Here is a 13872-nt window from a genome sequence, read left to right as displayed (position 1 = left end):
TTCTACCTGGGCCTCAGTTTCCCCTCACTCTCCACATCGTGGGTCTTTCAAGGCCTTACTGCAGGGTGGCCCCGAGAAACCAAGAAATCAGGCAGCAAACCAGTACTTTTTGCCTACTCAGAAGAATCCAGCGTTAAGCTAACTGTTTGGTACTTTGCAACCATCTCCTGGACCCTGGAACCAGTCCCTTCGTCTAGAACCACCCTTGGAGCGTGTGGGTCATCCCCTGGCCTATCCTCCCTGCCACTTCCTCTTTGGCTACTCTGGGAGTCTGTCTCCCACCCACTCCAACCATCTGAACCGGGCTGGGCAAGGGAAGGCTGCTCACCCCCCTACCCACAGCCATCAATCACCCCGGAGCAGAGCAGAAGGAGCAGCGGGGCATCTTCCCAGAGCAGCAAGATTTCTCCTGGAGCCTGAGGCAGGATCCAGCGCTGAACTGGTGTCCTGTAGAGGGAAGGCTGGGTCCCTGCTGGGGGAAGGAAGGCACCGTGGGGTGGGGCAATGAGGTGTGGGGAGCCATCCAACCTGCCAAGTTCCAGAACACAGCCCAACCTGGGTCAGGATATGCAGAGCGTCCTAAAGTCCTGAGGCCATCCAGAGAATTCCAGGTTCCATGATTAGCACTTGGAACTCCAAGTCAGAATGGAACACAGCTATCTCCCGGAGGGTTCACCTGCCCATACCTGTCTGGTCTCTCCTTTCAACCTTCATCCTACACAGAGCTTTGCAAAGCATTCCACGCCCTGTTTTGATCTTATTTCCTCCCTTCTAACAATCCTCAGAGCCTCCTCGATTTCTGGCTTATCAATGTCACGTCCGACCTTTTACCTCAATCCCCAGCTATCCTGGCCCCTCACCCACCTCAGTTCTCCACCCCTAGGCCCATCCAAGCTAACATGCTCACCATCCCAAGCCTTTCACCCTTCTGCCCCTGGCCCTCTGTTCTGCCTCTACTGCGCTTGTCACTTCCTTCCTCCCAGACTCCACTCAGAAGTGCCTCCAACAGGAAGGCTTCCTTGGTTTAACGCGGCCCTACTGAACGACCCTGTCATCTTCTCCGGTTCCCAGGTTTTCAGTGTGGAATCTGCAGGGTGTTCATTGGCACCATTTTCACGTGCGTGCTGCAGGGGAAGGGCAGTCTGTCACACCATGTCTTTTAAAGAGGACCTGCTCACGGACCTGCTCACGCAGATGGCAATCAGCGTCACAGCTTCCTCCCAGAATGGCGGCTCAGCTGCAGCACCAAGTCTGTGGAAATACTCAGCGGGCCCGTCTCACTGGCTCATGCCCATGCCTTCAGATCAGCTTCACTCCCCGTCTTGTGCCAGGCCTGTCCTGCTGCAGGCGCTTCCCAACGCGGGGACCCAGGCCTCCTCCCTCTCCCCCTCCCTCAGCTCCCGCCCTGCGACCTCACACACAGCATCCGGAGTGACACCAGGCTAGCGAGTGGCGAGTGACCGGAACAGAAATACTGCCCCACTTGGGAGACAGAGAAGGAGCTCTGAAATCCAAGTCATGACACCAGGCTGTGGACAGGGCTCTGCCCTGCGATCTGAACCAAGCGACTCAGGTTTTCCTTATTCAAGCAGGGATAAAGATCTGTCCCTACGTGAAAGGTGGATGGAGAAAACCAAATGTGGAAATGCTTTGAAAAGTACAGAACACTATATAAATATTGGTGCCTCTGCTATTATAATAATCGTGAACAATAAACTGTTATCATCGTTACCATAAACGTATGGCATTCCCCAGCGCCCCCTACTTCAAAAGGATCCTCTCGCTGAGCCCCCTCTTGCTCGCCTTCCCCTGGCTGGGGGAGGGACGGGGGTGCCCAGTTGGATGAGTGCCCCTCGGGATCGGCAGCTCATTATCCACGATAGGTTCCCCAAGCAGCAACGTCACCTTCAGCCCCTGGCCTCTCCGCTCCGCTCCCGAGCTGCCTCAGCAGCAGGAACAAGAGCGTGCCTTGTCAGACAAGCCCTGCATCTCCGTAGAACATGCTCCAAGCATAATTACCCATCGGAGAAGTGCGCAGGCCCCGCCCTTATCACAGAGCTGCCGCCACCACTGGATTCCTGCTGCTGCGGCAGCTGAAGGCTGAGCTGCCCTGGACCTACGAAGCCAGAACACTTCTCCAGCTAAGCAGGGCCAGGTAGAGCCAAGCCCTTGGAGGCTCCCCGGGCCCTGGCTGTGAGTAGCTGGGAAGCCTCCAGTGGCCCAAACAGATGTTGAGCCTGGCTTCACCACTCCCCAAGTTAGTCCCCACCCGCCCATCTTGAGGCTCCCTCTGGATGGGGGATGTGTCCACCCTAGGCTCCCTATTTCCTGCCTGTGGCCCCTCTGCCCCGGCCCTGACCCCCCTCCTTGGCCTTCCCACCCTCCCCTACTCCACTGCTCCCAGAGACTAAGGGGTCACCTACAGTGCTTGAAGATACAGACAGGCAGTTAGAGTGGGTCCCGTTCCCTAGAGCCAGGTGCGGCGTAAGGCAAGAGAGGTGCCGCCTCCTTCCTCCTCCCCCCTCCACCTACAAGCCTTCCCCAGGGAAACCACTCCCAGATAATCCTCTGGAAAGATGTGCCATTCCTGCCTCCCCCACATCCCGCCAGGCTGCTACGTGACTGACTTCACACCATGAATATCATTTCTCCCACAGTCTGGGCATTCCATCGCCAAGGGAAATGACCCAAACCCCTGGGTCCAGCAGAGGTCTGCGTTCTCCACCTACCTGTCTCTAGACAGTGACCATGTCTTAAAGAGATGGGGAAATTGAGCCCTGAGTTGGGCACTTGACTCCTTTCATTCATCCCTCTGAGTGGGGCACAGGTTTGAGGGTGGAAGAGAACCAGAGAACATCTGGAGGCCCCTGGGATGCAGCCCTCCCAGCTAGGCTGTCAGAAGGACCAGGGACACCTAAGGTGCTGTTTATCCTTCTAGGAGTTCCACCCTATGGGAGCAGACGCTCTGAAGGAGGCCGATTCTGCACTTGCTCCTCCTCTGTGGAACCCCCTCTCTCCCTCCATGCACCTCCTCACATCCCACCCTCTGCTAGCCTGAGCGCAGGGCAGGGCCTGCAGGGGCCATGCTGTCTTCTCTCAAGCCGGGTGTGGGTTTCTCCAAGCAGCCCCAAGCCTATTCTGGGACCCTAGATCCCTGCCCCCCAGGGATACCCTGCCTAGTGCCATCTCAGGACTTCTGGGGGTTTATATCTCAAATCTAACCCCAGACTAAGCCAGACCCTTCCATCCAGGATTCGAAGACACCCACAGCACCCCTCGCTGTGAACCCTGCATCCTGAGTCTCATCCCAGCTCTTCCCCACTTGAACTCCACAACTGCCGTAGTGACAGCTCTATGGGTAGGATGCATTGAGACAAATGGGGCTGTGATTAGCTAGCCATCAATATCTCTTAAAGGCCCATTCTCTCAAGAGCTGGCAGGTCCCTCCAGTCCCCCGCCTCCCTGAGCCAAGCAGAGATTCCCCAGGGCAGCTCTAGCCCCCCCTCTTTCTTTCTCCTTCCCTTCCTGCACTGGCCATATCAGCCAGATGGATTATGTCTTATTTCTTTTGGATTTGGCTGCAGGAACCAAACAGCATTTAAGGCTATTGATTGTTCAAAAGGCCAAGTGTATAATGTACCAGAAAATTAGTTTGGAGTGCCCGGCAGGAGAGCAGTTCCACTCTGGCCTCAGATTTACTCTGTTCTGGTGGGCCAGGAGGGGCATGGGGTGGGGGCCAGTGTACTTTTCAGTGTCTCCAGGAAGTTCTAGAAGTCAGCCTCTCCTCGTGGCCAAGCTGGGGCCTTCTCACCATCTACTTTACCCAGGTGAGCTACGTTATAGCAATACCCCTCCTTCACTTCAACCCCCATCCATTCATTCCCTCCAAACGGACACACACACACACACACACACACACACACACACAATGGTTTTTAAATGCCCACACATACGCATGTACATGAGATAGTCCCATGCTCACCGACAGGGCATGTCACACACACTCTCACCTATGCACATATGAGACGGTCTGTGAGTCCCAATAAAAGCCTTTCCCTTTGTCTAAAGAATCTGGTGCTTAGAAGAATGACACAAAATAGGTGGTTACTGACGTTTACTCATCTCAGCTGAATGGAGGCAGAACCATGGACAGTTCCCCAGCCCCTCCATGTGCCTGCCCTGGGATCAGTTAGTTCACCTGACCAAAAACAGCCCCAGCTCACATCCAACTGGAGTCACTATTGGTAATCACGATAATGGCTTTCATTTTTGAGCACCTATTTTGTACCAGTCACAAGCCAAACTCTTTGTATGAATCATCTCATTTGGTCCTCACGATCTCCCAGGTTGGAGTTATTATTACTGCACAGATGACAAAACTGAAGCTCACAGAAGTGGAGTAATTCTCCACAGTTTTCATTGATCTTATCTAAAATCACAAAGGCAAGGGCACAACTTCAGGGGGCCCTGTTAAACTGTACAATCTCGGGACGCCTGGGTGGCTCAGTCGTTTAAGCACCCGACTTGATTTCAGCCCAGGTCATGATCTCATTGTTCATGAGATGGAGCCCCATTCAGGGCTCTGGGCTAACAGCACAGAATGAGCTTGGGATTCTCTCTTTCTCCCTTTCTCTCTGCCCTTCCCCTACTCATGTTTGTTCTCTCTCTCTCTTTCTCTCTCTCTCTCTCTCTCTCTCTCAAAATAAACATTTTAAAAAATAAATAAATAAACTGCACAATCTTCATATGACAGTAACTTCACCAGACAGGTTTTCCCTAAAAGGAGAAGAGGAGAGATTGACGTGTGTCAGCCCATAGCAGCAACCCCTCAATGTCAGCCCGTCACGTATTTCCCATCTCCACCGCAGCCAGCCCCAGCTGGTTTGATGCAGACAGGAAGTCTATGCTGCGTTGGTGTTCAGCAAAAAGTGAGCAGGTATTCCTGAAGCCTGAGAATCAAGCCCAGTCAGGGCCAAAGTCACGGAAATCTTGCAAAGAGGACACTTCAGAGGCTCAACGAAGTGTACAGAAGTGCGATGATGTCCAAGGCAATGGTATCTCACAGACTTCCCAGGTTTAAAGAAAGGAAGGTAGGGGCACCTGGGTGGCTCAGTTGGTTAAGCGACCGACTGCGGCTCAGGTCATGATCTCACGGGTCGTGGGTTCAAGCCTCGCGTTGGGCTCTGTGCTGACAGCTCAGAGCCTGGAGCCTGCTTCGGATTCTGTGTCTCCCCCTCTTGCTCCCCTTCCCCTGCTCATGCTCCGTGTCTCTCCATCTCTCAATAATAAATAAACGTTAAAAAAAATTTAAAGAAAGGAAGGTAACCAGGACATTGCCAAAGGCAACTGTCCAGCCCCTCTCCTGCCCTCCCTGAAGCCAGTGAAAATACTGAGAAAGGTAAAAGATTTAGTTCTTTTGGAAGAACATTTTCAAGCCATCTTGAGAATGATGGCTGAATTGTCCAGCTAAGGCAAAGAAACAAGACTCCTGTAAAAAAAAACATGATATTGTTTCGTAACAGATTGAGCCACACTCTTGTCATGGACAGAAGAGAAATCATTTCTATTTATTGTGTCTTCTAGATAAAGTCAGACTAAGCAACACCTTTGGCAGGAAAATATTCATCGATTGTCAGTGATGCCCCAGCTGACCCAAGATCAGAGAGTCAATGTATCTGCCAGGGGAACTCCAACTCCCCAGGCCCACAAAGTAGCTCAAAATCATGAGAAAAGGTCATGCGCCATCTGGTTGTGAGCATCATTGCCCACCTTTCTCTCATCCCTTCCCCATCAAATAGCCACTCCAGCTTTATTTCACATGTCAAGATTCTGAGACATTCAAGAAATCTTTTGTACAGCACATAAGCTGGGACCTGTGGAACAGTGAATGTCTACACTACGCTTCCCTGAGAAATGTTTCAAAAGGTAGTGAGCCAAAGTGGAATCACCTATTTTGTTGCCTTACCTTGTATTTCAGGGTTGAATCCAAATGACCTTAGGGTATTTCCAAAGATACAGTTCACCCTAAAAAAAAAGATAAATATTCACCAATAGTCAAGACCAAATGCCACAGGGGGTTTCCAAAGGTGCCAACAATGTGACATGATGGGCATATGTATCAAACTTTCTAAGCGGGCCACACTGAAGGAACCACACACACTTGGATGTGGAAACTCTGATGCGTGAGAGAAGAAGTTAGTCTAATTTTTTCTTGTCACATCAGCAGCTAGCCACTAGCTGTGGATCCAACACTTTTCCTTTTTAAGTTTATTTCTTTATTTTGAGAAAGAGAGAGAGAGAGCACAGGAGCAGGGAAGGGGCAGAGAGAGGAGAGAGAGAAAATCTCAAACAGGATCTGCACTGTCAGCACAGAGCCTGATGTGGGACTCAAACTCGCATACTGCAAAACCATGACCTGGACTAAAATCGAGTTGGAGGCTTAGCCAACTGAGCCACCCAGGTGCCCCATCCCCACCCCAAGCCCTTTCTCATGTTAGTTGGTCATTACACTGAAACCAGAAGGGGCAAGAATACAAGGGTGGCTCGATGAAGCAGGTGGTGAATCCTACCTGGAGTCAGGACACCTGGGTTCACTTCTGGGTCTACCTTTAATTGCCTGTGCGGCCAAAGACCTGAATCCCTTTGAGATTCAGTTTTTTGTTTTTGTTTTTTTTTTTATTTTTTAATGTTTATTTTTGAGAGAGAGATGGACAGAGTTGAGCAGGAGAGGGGCAGAGAGATGGAGACACAGAATCTGAAGCAGGCTACGCTGACAGCCCAGGGCCTGATGTGGGGCCTGATCACGAACCACGAGATCATGACCTGAGCCAAAGTTGGACACTTAACCGACTGAGCCACCCAGGTGCCCCTCATTTTTTTGTTTTGGTTAGTTTTCATTTCCAAAATGGTACCAGTCATGCCCATCTGTTGGTAGGACTGCAAATCTGGGTAAATGCGATAGAAGACCTGGCACGGTGCTTGGCACACAGTATGAATAATGTATGTTAGGCGGTGCTTTTGGAGGAAGGGGTCAGGCAGCCACAGGTCCTGATAAAGGCCCGGGAGTCGTCCTGAAGCCTTGAGAGAACAAGGGTGACGATGGGAGCTAAGGAGACAGAAGAACGGCACAAATGGGGGAGAGATGGGCATGACCCTAAGAGACACTTGACCTACAGAGATATGTTATCTAGGAATGGGTTTGACCCCAGGGATACAGAAAGGAGGCAGGTTTCATCAGGTATCAAAATTAATCTAGGACCTGAACTCAGAGGGAGAGAGAAGGCAAGGTGCTCTTAGAAAGAAAGATACTCTTCATTATCCTAGGGAAGGGTTGGAAACTGGCTCACACTACAGTGAAAGAGGGAAGTTAGACAAGAGGAAAAACTCCCACCAAGATCTACAAACCCCTTCAACAGGCTGCTAAGAGAGGCTCTAGAAATCTGACAGGCCATTGTCCAGAGACAGGGGAATGGGTGAGGTAGACTGGGGAAGTCCAAATTGTTCTCCCTCTGAGATTCAGCCAGTTGAGGTCTCGCTCAAGAGCAGCCCTCCAGCATAGAGAGGGGGCCCTGTGAAGCCCCGAGAAAGCACCAGTGTGGAAACTTAGCAGTAAGCAGCAATGCTAATGAGTGCCAAGAATAACAGTGGCTTCTTAATGGAGCCCTTAATGAAGACTCATTTGGGGTTTTATTAACGTGGAAAAAAAAAAGCACATATTCTCTCCCCAACTCTCAGAGGGCTGGGCAGAATAAAGGGCAGCCCCAAACACGGGGTCGATCCCATTCCCTGGGTCCTGCTTGTGATACCATAATAGGCTCTAGGAAGTGGAGTAGGAAGGCAAGTTCAGAGCCCTGAAACCTTCCTTTGCCCTGTGGACAACCCACTTGGATCCCTGGATCTCACATAGCAGATTTCCAGCGGCTCTTAGCTCTGTCACTTACAGACAAGCTGCAAATAAGAACACAAAGGAGGCCCATCCCCAAGGTGGTGGCAATGATTTTAACAGGCAGATACACCGCATTAAATATTTAATTAGAACACGATCCCATCAAAACTCTTCTACGATAAAAGACTAAGGGGGTGCCCGGGTGGCTCAGGTGGTTAAATGTTCGACTAGATTTCAGCTCAGGTCATGATCTCATGGTTCTTGAGATCGAGCCCTCCATCGGGCTCTGTGCTGAAAGTATAGAGCCTGCTTAGGATTCTCACTCTCTGCCCCTCTCTCTCTTTCCTTCTCTCTGTCTCTCTCTGTCTGTCTCTCCCTCTCAAAATAAATAAATAAACATTTTTAAAAAGAGACTAAAAACCACAGCCTTCTAGGACTCACCCAATGTTGGCCACTTGTTACCAAGTATAAGTGTATATACCAAGAATATTGTCTCTGTTGGCTTCCAAATACAGCAAGAGGGATTCAGGTTAGACCTAGAAATTCAGAACTTTAAAATTTGCAGATGACCTTGGAGTTTATCTAATAAAATCCCCACTGGAGCCCAGAGAAATTAGAAATTCATTAAAAAATCAAACAGCCAGTTGTGTCTGAGCCATAATCCAGGACATCCATGACATTGCTTCCCATGACACCAGTCTTTGCCCTTGCTGGCCTCCTTTTCCCAGGGTCATGCAACTTGGCTAAGTAACCATCCTTGGGACTGGGCTGGCATGAGCAAGATGCTATCGGGGGCACATCTGGGCTGGGGTCTTGAGGTGTCTCTAATGCCCAAGTACTAGCCCAGGATGCACCTAGGGATTGCCCTGCTCAACCTTTAGATGCCTAAAAGCTCTTTGTTGATGAAATAGGAGATCCACATTTTGTAGATCATTGACCCCCTAACCTCAAATGAGGAACCTCATCAGAGGGACGAAAATCATCCCTAAATAGCTCCACCGTTACCCCAGCCACACCTGTAACCACTTCGCCAATAGTTAATGCACAATTACCAGGTTCGTAAGAGGAATGTCCTGAGAGACTATCAAGTAAGAGGGGAAGGACTTCTCCCCACCAGAGCCTGAATCCTCCAGGGAGGGGACTTCCTCTGCTTGGCGCTGGGAAAGTCAGGGAGCAGGCAGTCTCTGCCTGGGAGGACTCAACCTGATGGGAGGCAGTCTACTCCCCTCCCCCACCAACATCAGTGCAGTTACTGAGTGACAGCTATGTGCCCACACCGTACTGGGCACTTAACCCAAGTTATTTCTAACCTAATTTTCACAGCACCTTTGTGAAAGTAAGTATTATTTTGCGTCTTTTAACAGAAAAAGGAGAAGTGGAGTAAGACACAAATGGCTTTAATTCAAGAGCTGCAAACTGAACACCTCAATGTCTAGGGGACCCCGAGCATATTGTGACAGTCATTGCAAGGAACAAACCGTGGAAGGTCTCCCAGAAGAGGTTCCCTGGGACTTTTCGAGAAAGGCAAGGGGTAGCTGAGAGGACGTCATTAATAGGTGGCAGACCTATTGGAAAAGAGGCTGACATTTATTTATTTTAAATGTTTATTTTTGAGAGAAGCGGGGAGAGGCAGAGAGAAGGGGGAACAGAGGATCCAAAGCGGGCTCTGTGCTGACAGCAGACAGCCCGATGAGGGGCTCAAACTCACAACCACGAGATCATGACCTGAGCTGAAGTCGGATGCTTAACTGACTGAGCCACTCAGGCTCCCCAAGAGGCTGACACTTATTAAGCAACTGCTCTGGGTGCTGAGCTCTAAGCCCTGATGCTCACCGTACAATCTCATCTAATTCTCACAACCACCTTCTGAGATCAGTGTTATGATGCTAAAGAGACTCAGATTCAGAGAGGGCAAGTGACTTTCCCAAGGTCACACAGCTAGCAAATGATAGAGTCAGGATCTGAACCTACACCTGTCTGGTTCCAGAGAGGTGCAAACTGGTTGGAGAGGGCAAAACCACTGGCTTGACCGGCAGGGACAGTAGGTGCTGGGGAGAGGCCAGCAGCCACAGGAGGGAGACATCTGTTTCCTAGAATAGAGGGACTTATCTTAAGGGCCTTAGCTCTGAAGGTGTGCCTTGACCCACAGGCATTTTTCACTGCTGGATGTGTCCACGAAGGGTCCACGGAGGGTCCACGAAGGTGGCAAAGGAACGATTCCACTAACGTATGAGGGGACAGCACCACCCTTTCATCAGTTTTCCCAGAGAGGTTTATGCCCCTCTTCCCCCACAGCCCGCGGCACAGCGCTATTGGCCGGCGACCACTCGTCAGCATCCTTGTGAGCCACACGGCTCGGCCTGCAATCAACAGCAAGGGCTTCAAGGCAGACGGAGCAAAGGGCAGATTCTGGTTTGTCCAGCTTGGAGCCCCTATGTCCTCATCTCTTAAGCAGAGCTAGTCTCGCCTGCCTCCTCGGGTTGTCATAAGCATTTAAGAGCTTGTCACCAGCCTCCTTCCAAGGCCATCCTTCGCTGTCCCCTCTCCGGGCCAAATTACCCCTACTCCACACGGTTCGCCTGCCTTTTCAAATCTTCAGCTGGGGAGAGTCATTTGGGGCTCTACCCTGTGGCCAGAGGCGCCTTGATTGAGAGGAGAGAAGTTGGAAAGAGCTGCATCTCTGGGAGGTGATCCCCGGAGAGTGGGGAAGCAGGGAGACCTGCCGGGAGATTCTGGAGGCAGAGGGGACCCCAGGGCCCTGAAGACCAAATGGGCCAATGCCAGGAATCAGATCCCTCTGCATCAGGGGGACCGGGAAGAGCCTGCAGCTTCCCTGGGCCCTTGGTGGGGAAATAGAGGCGCTTGGGCAAAAGGAGGGCCCCCCTTCCTCAGAGGCCTGAACAGAGCCAGTGATGGGGGGATCGCAATGCCCAGGCTCCATCCGCGAAAGCTCAGCGTGCTGTGGAGGGAAACCGCCATGGTAATACCACCAGGCCCAGGCAGGCGTGCTGCCTCCTGAGCTGACTCGGGCAACTCCTCATTCTCCTCCCCTAAAGTTACTCCAGCCTCCTCGGTCCGAAACTGTGAGCCTTCTCTTGGAGCCTTTTCTCCACACTGGTCCCTTCTCAGCAAGGCCTTCTGTCTTCCCAGGCACCTACCTGAATCCACCCATCCTTCCAGAGCCATCCAGAGAGCCCCTCCTCTGAGCCTGGTGCTACAATAGGACAGGCCCCTCACCCCACCCGCCTCCCTCGCCTCTCCCCCACTGCTGGGCTGCATGTGCACAGCCTCCTTTTCGAGAGTCCTGAAGGGCGGGGCTGGGCTGGTTGGCCCCATGTCCCCAGCACTCAGCACAGATCCTGGCCAATAGCAGGTGCTTGGGAAACACCCCTAACTAACCAATCCCTGAGGAAAGCCTGTCCCTTCCCCCTCTGCCCCCTCTGCCCCCACACCAGGCTGGGTCTGCAGAAGCTGTAAACACAGGACAGCTGACCCAGATCGAACCTGAGTGATGTCCTTGGCTGGAGGCAGAGGACTGGTACCAAAAACTTCACTCCTCTGAGAAAAGGAAGATTTTTTTTTTTTTTTTTTTTTTTTTTTGCCCTTCACCTCTCAGTTGTAAAGCTCTTAAAAAGGACCTCACCTCTTATTAGCTCCCTCCTTCTTCCTGCCAATTCTAAGCAAATATCTGCCTCCTCTGGAGCTCCCTCCTCTCAGGCCTGCCTGCCCCTCCCCACCTCCCCTCCTCCCCTCCCACTCCAGCCCTGTAGCAGGGAATGTAATTAGGCCTTTCCCCAGGATGGCACCCCCTCCACGCAGTTGGACTGCCCGTCCAATGGGGGATAATTTATGGAAATGGGTAAAGGTGTTTTAAATTATTCAATTTAAATGTAAATAGGGGAGATGGTTTCTCTGAATAAATTGTCTTATTTATGTTCCGCCCGACTCCCCTCCCAGGGAAATATGGAGCCGTTTGGAGCCCTCTGGAGCACAGGGCCCTCCACTTCTCTTTAAGTAATACGGGACCAGCCCATGTCCCTGGGGGGTAATGATTTGGAGACAAACGCCCCTGACAGCCTGTGTCCTAGCTGGGGTCACAAGACATGCCAAGTGCTCCCCCACCCCACCTTGGCTGTTCTATGCCACCCCACCCTGGGAGAACTGTGGCCAGGCCAGGCCACGGATTTGGGCAGAATGCAACTCCTCAATCTTGGTTTGCTGGGGAGTGACAATGCATTAGGGGGCTCTGGCCCCCTCTCTACCTGCTCAAGGTCTCAAACAGTGAGCAGCTCCGCACCTCCCTGACAAAGTCATGTTCTGAGCCCTTTGGGCTGAGTTGGACCATGGGGCCATCAACTATTCTTGGAGTCTTTCTACCTTAAACAGGGTCACCTCTAGGAGGAAGGGGGACAGGGTGGTCCCTAGGCAAAGGGCTTTCCTTGAAAGGAAAGGACCTTTCTTCACACATCTCGGGCACCCTCACATGTGCCAACAGAAAGGCATTTGAGGGTAAGGAGAGGAGCCAGTTTTTAGCCCCCTCAGCACCACCCAGATGCCAACTTTGCTGTCTCTTGGATTGGGCCGCCATTACACATGAGTAACCAGTGATCAATGTAGCTATTAGAGGGTTTTCAAAGGCAAAGGACAGAACATTGAACAGCTCAAAGTGGCTCAGGTTATAGAAATTTACTAGCTCTGGAAACCTGGAGATAGGGCAGGATTTGGGTGCAGATCTGATGTGATCTGGAAGTCTGGTCCTGTTTCCTTTCCCTACGATTCTTTTTTTGTGTGTGTATCCATCATCATCAGACTAGACCACAAGGTGGCTGGGGCAATAAAGAGCCTTATATCCACCTCATGAGTCAAACAGAAAACAGAAGCTTGGTTACGCAGCCTCCTTTGTAGCTAGGACACAGATTGTGAGCCAGATCCCGCTGATCAGATTCACCCATAGGAGACTTCGCTTTAGAGGGAGGAATTTGAGTAAGGAAGAAATGCCCAGAATCTACTGTGCTGGTGAGGGTGGAAATGGAGGTGTCCAGCTTTGGGGTAGAAGTGATAGCAGGACTGAGTTCCTGGACCAGAAGTGCGATCAATGGGGAGTGACAGCAACAGAGGTTCCTTGGTGTCCAGTGGGACAGCAGCAGTGGCTGGGGCTTCCCCATCAGTCTGGCTCTATGGTACAGGGGTCATCTTGCCTAAAAGCTTAGTCTTGAGTCTGGCTCTCCACCAACCCTCCCTGTGATCAGATAAGACACCCAGTATTCTTCTAGTAGATTCTTTTTCTGTTTAATCAGAGTTGCTTCTATTGCTTATAGCCACGAACCCCAACTGACTTAACCGATCCTTGGTGAAACCAACTCATTCTTAAGATCCAGATTGGGTAGGCCCTTCTCTGAATTCCCCCAAGCCCAGGCACTTTGTTCATACCTCTTACAGCCATCTTAATAAAGGCATGAGCCCCTGTGGGAGTCTCCACTTCCCGTAACACACACACACACACACACACACACACACACACACATACACACTAATTTCCACGGGCCCTGGGACCACACCTTTCTCATTCAGGTCTAGTTTAGAACCTGGATCTAGCGCTCCCTAAGTATGTTGCAATGTGATTGTTGCCACTGTCTTTATTATTGACAACAAAAACCCACCAATGCCTGATTGTGGTTTGAGCAACATACATAGAGAATGGCCCATATTTTGTTCCTACTTTCTGCAAAACCCGCTACCAGGTTCATAGCTATGGGCTCCAAATACTGCAGTCCCCACCAGAAAGTCCCCTAAAATACCACAGGACTGTCCTCTGACCCCTACCCAGTTCCCCAATTACCCCTGACAGTCTTGCATTTACTCCTTCCAACCAGCTGTTCCCATTTCTGCCTTGGTGCCACTCTACCCTCAACCCTCCCAGCCCTGGGAAGATGTCCATTCTTGGACATGGAGGTGACATCCCCAAGGCCCCTGAAAGGATATGACCA

At 51.2% G+C, this 13872-nt stretch overlaps 1 long non-coding RNA gene across 7 annotated transcripts in view; it reads right to left on the bottom strand.

The window, feature by feature from the left end:
• LOC109491826 overlaps positions 1 to 6044 on the bottom strand; it is a 152498-nt gene extending 146454 nt beyond the window's left edge. For 3 of the 7 annotated variants that reach the window (XR_002736108.2, XR_006586017.1, XR_002736109.2), the window contains exon 1: positions 5966 to 6044. This is a non-coding gene — a long non-coding RNA (uncharacterized LOC109491826). The remainder of the gene's footprint in view (positions 1 to 5965) is intronic. The other 4 variants (XR_006586019.1, XR_006586021.1, XR_006586018.1 and 1 more) reach the window with 3 other exon arrangements.
• Between the last annotated feature and the right edge of the window lie 7828 nt (positions 6045 to 13872).

This window comes from Felis catus, chromosome D1 (assembly GCF_018350175.1).
Source record: "Felis catus isolate Fca126 chromosome D1, F.catus_Fca126_mat1.0, whole genome shotgun sequence".
Classification (NCBI taxonomy): Eukaryota; Metazoa; Chordata; class Mammalia; order Carnivora; family Felidae; genus Felis; species Felis catus.
This window is presented reverse-complemented; position numbering and strand designations above follow the sequence as displayed.